Source organism: Staurois parvus, unplaced genomic scaffold (genome assembly GCF_062004578.1).
Source record: "Staurois parvus isolate SC_StPar_1 unplaced genomic scaffold, SC_StPar_1.0 ptg000172l, whole genome shotgun sequence".
In the NCBI taxonomy this organism is placed as follows: domain Eukaryota; kingdom Metazoa; phylum Chordata; class Amphibia; order Anura; family Ranidae; genus Staurois; species Staurois parvus.
In genome coordinates, this window is record NW_028317968.1 from 1,907,355 (window position 1) to 1,920,158 (window position 12,804).

General features: G+C 44.0%; 1 long non-coding RNA gene across 1 annotated transcript in view; it reads right to left on the minus strand.

The window, feature by feature from the left end:
* Nucleotides 1-9,143: 9,143 nt before the first annotated feature.
* LOC149462582 (uncharacterized) overlaps nt 9,144-12,804 on the minus strand; it is a 52,496-nt gene continuing 48,835 nt past the window's right edge. The window contains exon 2 of the long non-coding RNA XR_016312635.1: nt 9,144-10,841. This is a non-coding gene — a long non-coding RNA (uncharacterized LOC149462582). The remainder of the gene's footprint in view (nt 10,842-12,804) is intronic.

Here is a 12,804-nt window from a genome sequence, read left to right on the forward strand (position 1 = left end):
GAAGAGATGGTGGGCCAGTCTTTGAGCATGTCGGTCTCTGCCAAAGTGCACGGCAGCGCCGACGTGTGGAGCTGTAACTACGGTCAGGGACAGTACATGTCATTTACGGCCCACTGGGTGAACGTGGTGCCGGCACAGCCGCACCAGCAACTTGGACAGGTCACGCCGCTTTTGCCTCCACGTTTGCACGTCCTTGGTCCAGCAAAGATGTCCGCCTCTACCACCTCTTCTTCCGCCGTGTCCTCAGCCGCCACCCTCGTGCCAAGTCCCATTACCCGACCGGCATATCACATGTGCAGGGCGCAACGGTGTCCCGCTGTGCTGCACCTGGTATGCCATGGCGAACGTAGTCACACAGGGGAGGAACTTCTGAGTGTAATGAACAGAGAAATCGACAGATGGCTGTCTCCGCGCAAACTGAAAATCGGAACCATGTTGACCGACAACGGAAAGAACATGGTGTCTGCTCTGCATCAAGGAAGGTTGTGCCATGCGCCATGCATGGCTCACGTGTTCAATCTGGTTGTCAAGCGGTTCCTAAAATCCACCATCCCACTGCAAGACATCCTTAAAATGTCACGTAAATTTTGCATGCATTTCAGCCATTCCTACACCGCAAAGCACACCCTCCTTGAGCTGCAGCGGCAGAACGGAATTCCACAGCATCGCCTGATCTGCGACGTTGCAACAAGGTGGAATTCAACCCTACATATGTTAGACCGCCTTTACGAACAGCGAAAGGCCATCACCGATTTCCTGATGTTACAAGCGGATAAAGGTACTCCCCTGTGTAACTTAGATGTCAGCCATTGGCAGCTCATGCGTGACACCTGCCGCTTGCTCAGGCCCTTTGAGGAGGCCACGCTATTCGTGAGTCGGCAGGACTATGGGATGAACGACGTCATTCCTCTGTTGCACGTCCTGGAACAAATGCTGTTAACAATGGCTGGTCAGGGTGCGGTAGACGTGGCGCACAGATCTCAACGCCACATGACCCCTGTGGGGGCAGGACAGGAAGAAGAGGAGGAGGTAGAGGAGGACATTGGTGCTCAGGAATTATTGAGTGAAATGGGTGGTTTTTCCACTCAGTGGACAGGAGTGGAGGAGCAGGAGCATCTGGTAGAGGAGGAGGAGGAGGGGACAGAGGACCCAGACGCACCGTGGCAGTATGCTGTGGAGATGGAGGCAGGGAGTCCCTCGCATTCCTTGGCACAAATGGCCCATAGCATGCTTGGTTGCTTGCGTAGCGACAGCCGAATAACAACCATCAGACAGAGGGATGACTTTTGGCTGTCCACCTTGTCTACCGCCTCCTCTTGCTGCTGCCAGGTCCAGAGTGTGTCATGGGTCCCTGTACGGCCTCCCATTGCTGCTGACTTCATCGCCAGACTCTGCCATGTGCCACTTTCAGGTCTCCTTACACTGTTGGTGGGTTCCATTTTGTGATAGGGTGCTGTATGGCCTTCCATTGCTGCTGCCTCCACCGCCACCCTGCGCCATGTGCCTCTGTCGTCTGCTCACGCTGCTGACAGCTTCCGCTTTTTAACCTAGGCCTGTGTATGGCTTCCGAATACTGCTGCATCCACCGCCACTCTGCGCCATGTGTCTCTGTCGTCTGCTCACGCTGCTGACGGCTTCCGCTTTTTAAACTAGTCCTGTGTATGTCTTCCGAATACTGCTGCCTCCACCGCCACCCTGCGCCATGTGCCTCTGTCGTCTGCTCACGCTGCTGACGGCTTCCGCTTTTTAAACTAGTCCTGTGTATGTCTTCCGAATACTGCTGCCTCCACCGCCACCCTGCGCCATGTGCCACTTTCAGGTCTCCTTACACTGTTGGTGGGTTCCATTTTGTGATAGGGTGCTGTATGGCCTTCCATTGCTGCTGCCTCCACCGCCACCCTGCGCCATGTGCCTCTGTCGTCTGCTCACGCTGCTGACAGCTTCCGCTTTTTAACCGAGGCCTGTGTTTGGCTTCCGAATACTGCTGCATCCACCGCCCGCCCACTGCTGCTGCCAGGCCCGTAATCTGTCATGGGCCCCTGTACCGCCTCCTCATGCTGCTGCCAGGTCCAGAGTGTGTCATGGGTCCCTGTACGGCCTCCCATTGCTGCTGTCTCCATAGCCACACTCTGCCATGTGCCACTTTCAGGTCTCCTCACACTGCTGGTGGGTTCCATTTTGTCATAGGGTGCTGTATGGCCTCCCATTGCTGCTGCCTCCACCGCCACACTGTGGCTCCACACTCTGGTTTTGGCCCCGTGACTGCCCAAATGAGTGAAGTGTGCGGTGATTCTAAGATCGACGGCACTCATCTGCATGTCATACTGACTGACAGTATTAGTTCTCTTCCCCAGCAGACTCCTAGGGCATTTAAATTAAAGGTACAGTGTTCTGCACTAATATAAAGGCTCTCTGAAGCCTAGAAACACCCTTTTTAGAAGTTAAATTCGCAGCGAATATATTCGCCTCGAATCGAATTTATTCCGCGAATTCGGCGAATCAGCCGAATCGAATTTTTGAATAATTCGCTCATCTCTAATAATGAGTACTGGGGCCACTATAAAAAACATTCTGAAGAAATAACAGCTGGACACAAATAATTAAATATGACAGAGCCCCTCAGGACGTGTCCCTAGCCCTCTAACTACCAACCACAGCTAAACTGCTCAAAGTTGTTTTGCACAAAAAAATGCTTGGTGTCCAGTGCCTTTAAGGAGGTGTGGGCTCCCTCAGGTTCACCTGCCCTTGGTCTATCCATGTGCCACTACTATGGGGGCTCTCAGAATTTGTAGAGTTAGGACTACAGAATATCAGGGTGCCGGGAAGAGGCTCTGCAGCTTACGCAGGTATTTGCAAATGTGTGCTAACTAAACCCCTGTTTTTAACGCATACTGTTAGACAGGCTAATTCGGTTTGTTTGCAAGCTGGTTGGTAAGTTGAGCTGGGAATTTTTCTCTTTTATTCTTTGACATGCTTCGCCCTTCCATGTGCTCCTTGCTGTGAAGGCCAGCTATAGACTGGGACAGTGGCCATTTTTTGTACTGTTGACTTGTTGGTGAGGGGGGTGCACTGGACACCTTAGCTGCCATTGTGCTACCTATTGAGTGTCCAGTGTGCTCCTGTATGTTTAAGGACGGGTGGGCTCCCTCAGGTCCACCTGCCCTTGGTCTATCCATTAAATACATGTGCCTCTACTATGGGGGCTCTCAAAATTTGTAGAGTTAGGAACTGCAGAGTGTTGGGGTGCCATGACGAGGCTCTGTGGCTTACGCATGTATTTGCAAATGTGTGCTAACTAAACCCCTGTTTTTAACTCGTACTGTTAGACAGGACAATTCTGTTTGTTTTCAGGCTGGTTGGTAAGTTGAGCTGGGAATTTTTCTCTTTTGTTGTTTGACATGCGTTGCCCTTCCATGTGCTCCTTGCTGTGAAGGCCAGTTATAGACTGAGGCAGTGGACATTTTTTTGTACTGTTGAAAATAATAACACTGTTTATGCTACGGTGTCCATTGAATAAACCACAATAATGCCTGTATTCATCAATAAATAGATGGAAAAACAATCATTGGTAGTCTATGGGGGAATGGATGTTGACGGATGTATAACCGTCAACATCTGTTTCCACAAAGGGATTTGCTGCCATCCATTTTTTTTCTCTCAATGGAAGAAAATGTGCAACGGAGGTATCTGTGTAAAATGAGCATAATACTTGAATTTGCTAGTGAATTTGGTGCTGCCGTTGCAGGCAGCCATAGATTTGAAACTTGCAAAAGTCAATGTGCTATGTGTCTTTCCTTTGTGCACCAAAAAGCAGCCCTAAAGGTGATTTGAATTCCCCCTGAAGGTTAAAGTGATTGCAAAGGCTGACGGTTTTTTACTTTCATACATTCTATGCATGAAGGTAAAAAACCTTCAGGGTACAGCTCCCCCCTCAGCACCCCCCCAATGGTTATCCGAGCTCAATCTCAATCCAACGATGTGCATGAGAGCAGGGTCTCTCCTGGTTCGCTTTCTCCTCATTGGCTGGGACACAGCAGCGGTAACCAATGGCAGCCATTGAGGAGGGAGCATGGGTGATACTGAGTCATGCTCTGTGTGTCCCATAGACACACAGAGGCAGCTCGGGATCAAGCAGACAGGAGTGCCCCCAAATCAAGCAGCTTGCTGTTTGGGCGCGTGGCAGGAGGGAGGGGCCAGAAGCGCTGGCAGGGGTCCCAAGAAGTGGAGACTCATGGCTGCTCTGTACAAAACCATTCCACAGAGCAGGTAAGTATGACATGTTTGTTATTTTAAAGGGAAAAAAGCCTTTAGAACCAATTTGAAGTAGGATGAAAAAAGGAGTGAAGCAGGGCTGGATTTAGCCTGTCTAATGTGGGGGGAGGGGCAGTAGAAAATGTCAGGGGGCAGAAGATGGAAGGTCAGAAGGGCAGTGTACAGGAGGTCTGCAGTGTGGAGGAAAGGGGTCAGTAGTAAGTGACAGAGAGTTCAGAAGTCACTATTAGATGAGGCTGAATTCAGGGGTCAGTAGTAAGTGACGCAGAGGACAGATTTTGCCTAACAGTGGAAGGAGCTTAAAGGGGGTGATTAAACAGAATCTGTGCCTAGTTGCTATATACTTTGCACAGTTCTACCATAGTTCTTGTACTCACAACGGTGTCCTTTTATGACACAGAGAATAGCTGCGGATCTCAGCTATTCTCTGGTCATTCACAGTTTATGACACTCAGGAGATCAGCGGAGAACATGTTGAGCCCTTCACTGGAGATCTGTGTTCTCCCTCCAGATTCTCCAGCCCAGAGCTGGAGAATCGGAGGGACCGAAAACTAAGCAGAGATAATTTACCTCTGTTTAGTAAACTGATCTTTTACTGTAATCTGGCGAGATTATAGTAAAATGAGCCATTTTTCAGAGTTTGTAGACCGTTCTCCAGCGTTTGGAGACCGTTCTCACTTCGTTCGGAGAACTGCTTCATAAACTGCATTCACAGGAGAACTGTGTTCACCGAGAATGTCGGAGAAATGAGCAGCGATCTATTACCACTGGTCCATAAACGGACACCAAAATACAACGTACTGTATCACAAGTGACAGTCTCACAGAGACACATAAACCTCAGAACGTTTCCACCACATATGCTTTTCTGCACACTAAAAGTGAATACTTTGTGTGTCTGAGCCAGCCTTCAGGAAGAACTTCATTAAAACCAGCAATTGTTGGGACAATGAACATTATAGTCAGGACTATGTAATGTACAACATAATATATATAATGCATGGGTCCGGAGTAAGTAACATCCGAACAACATATAGAGTGCAGTGTCAGGACCAGCCCACCTGTGTACATCAGATTCCCCCTTTACATCATGAATCTCCATCAAAGTTCCCCCACTACATCAGAGTCCTCCCCCTTACATCAGGAACCCCAGAGTCCCCCCTAACATCAGGGTCCCCAGAGTCACCCTCTCTAGCACCAGGGTCCTTAGAGTCCCCCCTTACATCAGTGTCAGCAGAGATCCTCAGCCTTGCCTGAGGGTCCCCAGAGTCACCCCCCTTACATTAGGGTCCCCAGAACCACCTACCTTAAATCAGGACCACCAGAGTCACCTCCCCAACATCAGGGTCCCTACAATCACCCCTAAATGTCAAGGTTCAACCATGGTTGAAGGAAAGATACTTGCTTAATGTATGGCCAGCCTAACCCTATGAGTGGCCAAGCAACCAAGTGCAGAGAAATAAAGGGTTAAAGCAAAGTAAAGTTTCCCACCTGATAAGAGAACTTTAGCTGCACACAGCCTTATTTACTGCCAGGCTGATTGTGTATCTCCAGTCTCCACTGACAGGTCCAGCAAGCAGAGATAAACCATCACTGCACACTCAGGCTCAGCTTTATTTACTGCCAGGCTGACTGTCAGTGTGCAGTGATCAGTGCTGCATAGAGATCCAGATAGTCAGATGGGCAGTAAATAAAGCTGTATGCAGTGAAATGTCTGATCAGGGGAGACGATTCACTTTAATTCAGCACTTTGTTCGTTCTGTGTATTTATGTGTTTTCAGAAGAGGGAGAAGGGAGCTGCTGGAGCTCTCAGTGCGCCCCTGGACACTCTGTCCAGTGGTGGGGCAGATTGTCTGGGGGTGGAGACAAGACAGGGCTCCTGCCTTGGGGGGAAGCAACTGGAATCTGGGGGGGCATAGCCCACCCCAGCACCCCCCTAGATCCAGCCATGGAGTGAAGTACTGTAAAGCACCCTATTGAATGCTTTACAGCTTAAACAAGTCTGCAGGTATACCCTTTAATATAACTTTCTGGGTTTTTTTCAACGAAAAAGGCATTTATTACAAAGTATGGCTTGGTGGTATGATAAGTCTATGAACACTTTTACCATATTTATTGTGAAATATGTGGCTGTTTCCATTTATTAAGTAGTTTTTAAGCATATTAAGTATATTATCAATGATAAGAAAGAGTGAAGAGAAGGGATGAGATATATTCCTTTTTTTTTTGCTCTTACCTGCATTATTATGGTTTATTAAATACACTAAGGATTTATCACTATGATAAGCTGTGAAAAGTGTTATCATCGATTGTCTCCGGCTTTTCATCATTTATTAAATGTACACTGTACTGATACTGGTAACATCTCATCACAGAACCCTTTAGCATCCACAGTAGATAATTTGACTATCCACATATTGTTGTCATCATTATGAGGCTCCATTAAAAAAAAAAAAATCTTTTGTTTTTGTAGCAGCAGCCTGAACAAACATTACTTATCTCAAGCATCAAAACCAGCAGAGCTGGTTTTGCATTAACAGTGTAGAAGTGTTGCAGAGAGTAACCAGTATACCAAAAGATAGCGTTGAAGAGTTAGAAAATCTAAATCAATTATAGAGAATTTGCTTAGAGCAGGACCGCTATTAGAAAACCTATTGAAAAGTCATGGGAGACATGGGGAGCAATAACGGCATAGGTTGCTAGCGGTAAGAGAAACACCCAACATCCTGCACACAAGGGTTTTATATTTTTGTAGCACTACCCCCTTAGGAGTTGTTGAAGATTTGGATCCCCTTATAGTCCTGTACAGCCAGGCAACACGCATTTCCTTGAAGCCTTGCACTCCAGAGACAGTAAACAGTCCTTGAACTTGATTTTTTGTGATTTTATTAAGGGGTTGATAACTTGGATGGGGAGAAGGGATCCTTGGGATGCCCAAGGAACTGTTAAACTGAGGACAACCTCCTGGAACTATGTACACATGCTCAGAAAGCTTTCTCTTCTCTATCCAGCCTATCCTGATGTACCACATCAACTCCATATGAAATCTCCTCTTCACCAAGCTGCCTGAGGGAATCCCTGGGCAAGGGGACCCACAATCTGCCACTTTAAGATCAGTAGTCCCAGATGAGGGCTAGTCAGATTTCCCACCAGAGAGCCCTCTCCCCTTATCTGGCCCAGGGGGTGTGGGATTACTCACTCAGTCCTCTCCTGCAAGCTTATGTTTGGTGGCTGCCTTCAAGCCTTATGCTGGGCTGGCACCTTCCTTGCTTCTCAGGCTGTCCTCTCTCTTAGGATGGTTGAAGCTGAGAGATCCTCCTTTCCAACTCCTCTGGCTGTAGGTAGGCCCCTCTCCTGGACCCCCTCCCAGGCTTCACACTTCATCCTGTTCACTCCATCTCTCACCCAAACTCTTCTGCTGCTAAGCAAGCTCAAGTACTCTTAAGGGCTGTCCTGCATGGGGATTGGTCAGGATCCCTTAAGGGTGCAGACCAGCTCTTCTTCACCACCACCCATTGAGTTCTAGAGACTTCTCCAAGTCTCTAGAATAGGGGAAGGTATCAGGGAACTAATCTGCCCTAATAAAACCCCATTTTATGGAAACATGCTTCTTGTTTCCTCATGGATTCAGATCCTCTATTTTCCTGTGACTTACTGTGAGAGGTGAGGTGGCTTTCCACTGTAGCAGTATACAGGTGCTGGCCACATTGATGAGGTGACAACATTTTAGCGCACACCTTGCCAGAAAGAATGGATCATGGGACAGGACCAAAAGATGTGGAGAATTATACCTCTTGCCGCTCTGCATCTCCATGACACTCCATTTTAGAGACCTGGGCTTCATGTCGCCTTTGTGGTTTTAGTCTTCATGTCAATCTCTGTGTCCCTTTGCAGCTCCTTGGATTGTAAATCCAGCTGTATACAAGCCTCAACTTCTCTTGATTTTCTACCTCTCCTGGTACTATGACCTAAAAGATACTTTGTAAGACACTAACCTAGATCAAGCATACTGATCAGGAAAATCAGTATGAAATTCTAACTCATAATCTACAGACTTGTTCTCAGTCAGGGAAAGAACTGAAGCAATGGGGTCAGCATAATAGCAAGGTAACTAGATTTTTATTTCCATATGTCTCCTTTAAAATAGATGTAAATCCTAATTACTTAGATTTTTATGTGTTGATCCAATCACATTCTGCATGGCACATTTATTTGAAAAGGTGAAAACACAGGAGCACATTTAGGGGACAGTGAAAGAGTGTTGATATCTTATAACAGGAAGTACCTGAACAAGGACGTACATGGTAGGATCATCATGTGTTATTTTAATGAAAGCTGCAGATTTAAAAATATTGGAACTTACTTTATAGGTTATAGTAATATATTAAAGCTTTTGTGAGATTTTAGAAATTTGGTTTACATATACTTTAATCCTTTAGTGAGAATAAAAACTCTTGGACTTGTTCTGCTACCTATTGAAAATAATTGTTAGATGTTCAGTTCAGCTTCTTTTCCCTAAATTCAATTTTGCATTGTTGCAAGCAAATTTAATCACATACTGCATTTTTTTTTATATCTTGGGCATCCAGTGGCCAACTATCCCTATTGGAAATTCAAGTTTTGGCAAACTGCTGTTGTAAGACCAACTCATGCTGTAGTATATAGTCATTGGGGAGTCAAGGTGTGAGAAAGTGACATGTCTGATATTGTGATGAGCAGAAGCACAATCAGTGCAAAAGGTTTGTGGTGTTGCCAGACTCCAAGAGATACAAGAAGCTAACAAATCTACTGGTTTCTATGCAAAAGTATGCTTCAAATTTGGTTGGGTGCCACTGGATTGAATCATCATTTGATTTCTTACAAAAATATCAGTTTCAAGAAAAGTTATTGTTTAATCCACCTCTTCCACAAATATCATGTAAAACAATATTCAGAATTTAATAAATTACGCAATATAGATTGCCACATGTAAAATGTTCTGATCAAAATATTGTTTCTTGTAATCTGACTGCAATATAACATGTCTGATAATAAATAAAAACATTTTTTTTAAATGAAGGCTGTCTGACTACCTTTCTACCCCATGTATTAAATACCTTGTGAGTTACTGACCTGAAATGAATATAAAAAAGCCTGCTAATTCCTGTTTAGTGACTCAAAATGTATTGAAACCACTGGATTAGCATGGCAGCGAAGAAATTGCATTTTTTACTTCCTTACTGCGGGTACCATTAATATCCTAATTTCCATATGAAAGGAAAAATGGAAAAGTATTGTACTGCTCAATGGCTGAAAATGCTTCTCAACAGCATCAACTACAAATGTAACATCTATTGTTGGTGGATTGTCCTAAAAAAATTCTACATACACTAGCCCAGTAGCTCAAGTAAGGTCAAAAACCTAATCAAAGAATAAATGATGAGTGCAAGACAAAAAAGGAAAAATTAAAGCAGCTAGCATAAACCCTGTCTCCACCAAAACAAAACACTATAATATCAGTGTGCAGCGCTAATAAAAATGTGTGTTATAATCAATGATGACGAGGGTGATTGTAAAAAAGAAAGGAAACATAAAAAAGAAATAGGGAATTGTGAATACTCCAATGAAGAAACAAAATGGATGGTATAACAAATAACAGATGAAAATTTATTTTGATATTATAAGGTCAAAAACCTATTCTTCAGACATTTGTCCTATTTAGGACTAGCTTTAGAGACTGGGGTTGATATGTAATGGCTAATAGGCTGTTCTCTTTGCAAGGGGATTTGTACTTTGCAAGGAAGTTTTCCTCAGCTCTTAGTGAATGTGGGGAAATTTCAATTTGCAAAGATTACCCATCCAAGTACAAGGAGAATAAAAAACAGCATTTTAGCTTGAACATGATTGGAAAATGAAAGTCAACAAAGCTTCACCTCATTCACTAAGCTCTGGAGAAAATTCCCACCCAAAGTGCAACTTCTCCTGCAAAGTAAATAGTCTATTTGAATTTAGTAAATCAACCCCCATTATACTATATTGAACATATAGGGATGTGAGATTAGTTGTTGCACTGGGGATAAAATGGATGAAGACACAAGTACATCACGAATGATTCAACAACCAATCATTCGAAATCCCTCTAAATATACTCTGTGTTGCATTATTGCCCATATTCCAAAATCTTATCCATTTTCCTCATTTAAGAAGTGCAAAAACTGCAATAAGATGACCAATGTACTCTTCATCAAGACAAGGTAAAATGTGTACATGGATGACAAATACAGTCTGAAGAATTTACACAAATCAGTCCTTTGCATCACAAACCAAGACATTTATCAGGAAAGCAGAACACAGTAAAGTTCCCAACAGAAGTGTGTAAATGATGAGCAAAAAACGTAATACATCTTGTGTCCTTTGTAGAGTTCTAATCAGCATCCTGTTGTGCTTGGTGAAGTATTTACTCAATCTTGTTCTTTATTTATGCTGGTAGGGTTTTTATGTTAACAACGTGGCAGTTTGAAGGTCAGTTGTAGTTAAACATTTTGTATACTAAATCATATCTTGTAGTCAAGAGTCAGTTTTTTTGCTCTGCTGCAGATAACAAAGAAAACAAATATTTATTGAACAATGTATAATAGTTATTATACTGAGAGAACAACCTACTAGTTCTTGTTAAACAGTCTTTTTTTTTTAGCTCAGTTAAACAGACTTTATATTGAATATACAGTTAACAAAATAAAATGTTTACACCATATACTGAACTTGGTGTTGCAATATGCCAAAAGTTCAGACTTCATGAGATGTTCAGAACAGCTTGGTACAATATTGAAGTACCACTTGAAGGGCCACTTTATTGTTTTGGTAACTGGTCGTGGACCACAATAAAATGAAATGGTTCAGAATTTCAAATTTTTCATTTTGAATAACATACTAAACATGTTCCTCCTGCAGCCACTGAATGGTGGCAGGAGGAAGAGGAGGAGAAGCCGGCTTTCAGTGGTAGGAGGAAAATGGAGAGGATCAATTACTGTACATGCCACCCTCTCCATCCCTCCTGTCCAAATGTAAAACAGAATGTGACAGGGAGGCAGCATGGGCCCCCTGGAGCATGGAGCGGGGTTGCCATTGGGACCCCTGACACCACACCAGTGGTTGGGGGTGTGTGGTTAAAACACATCTCAACTATGGGGTTTTACTACACCACAAACTGCAAATGTAAGAAAGCCATTACTGTCCTGAACCCCCTATAAGGCTGCTTTCACGCTGTTGCACCACAGTTTACCCACACCATTGGTGTAGTATAGTGCACCTGCAGCTTTTCTGGTTGTTAGCTGTGCTTTGCCATAATTCGATAATATCTTGCGGGTTTGGTGCACTTTCAGAAAGCACACGAAAACTCCTGCAATCAGTTTGAGGTGGGGGGCCACATCAAAAGGCTCCAAGGGCCATGGGTTGAGCACCCCTGCCTTAGCATGATTCAACATCTCATTCCTTCCTGCTGGTGATGTCTGCCCAATGATGTTATGAACAACAAGGCATCCCTAAGAGGACTGCGTATGTGAATTTGCCCACTTATGACATCAATATTTACTACTCAAAATGATACAATAAGGTGTCCGGCTTCATAATTATTTTTTTTTAATCAACCTGAAAACATTTCTTCCTTTACCAATATAATTGCATGAAAATAAGGCAGAGACCAACAGAGGCAACTCTACAGAGATGCACCATTATAAAACAGCTTTGATTCCCATGAAAATTCAGTTCAACTACCTTACTCATATTATTGATAACATGTTCACTCTTTTCTGTGAGATAATGCAGGCATTTCAGTAGGGCAAACATAGAAACACTGAACGAGATCAGGGGATCCGGTTTTACGCAAGATAATTTCCTGAAGAAATGGACATATCACACCTAATCTCTCAATGTAAAGTAAGCACCCCAGGTGCCTTGCAACCAGTAAGCAGTGCGATTTTTTTTTCTGTTTTAATAACATTTTATTGAAAAGATTTCCAACAGTAATACATGGAAACACAAAGAAAATCAGAGGTATAAAGCTCTGTGCACCATACAAAAAAGATCCAACCTTAGGCAGAAATAATTATATTTTGTGATCTGCAACAGCTAGGATTTTCCATCCAACCCTTATTACCGAGCATATGAGAGAAGGATAAGTCATTCATAAAAAGATGGAAAATTAGGGGGAAAGGATGGAACAGGGTTGGGGTAAGGGAAGGTGCAAGACCAGTTAGAGAACCACTTTCCCCCCAGGCTAGGTGAAGTTTAGATGGTCTCAAAAGAATGATCAAAGTCTCCAGGAAAGCAGCAAGTAATCCAAGGGGTTACAGGCTCCAGTTTTTCATTTGCTAAATACTATGCCATTCTTTCTTTGACTTTTGCGACCATTGGGGTGCCAGACTACTAGGCTTTGGTCAGAGTTTGTTTGGCTGAAAATGAAGGCTATGAGTCTAAATTGATTAACAGTACTCCCCTTTGGTTTGAGCTTAAGCAGAGCTTGATATGGATTCTTAGGCCAGGGTTCCATGGAACC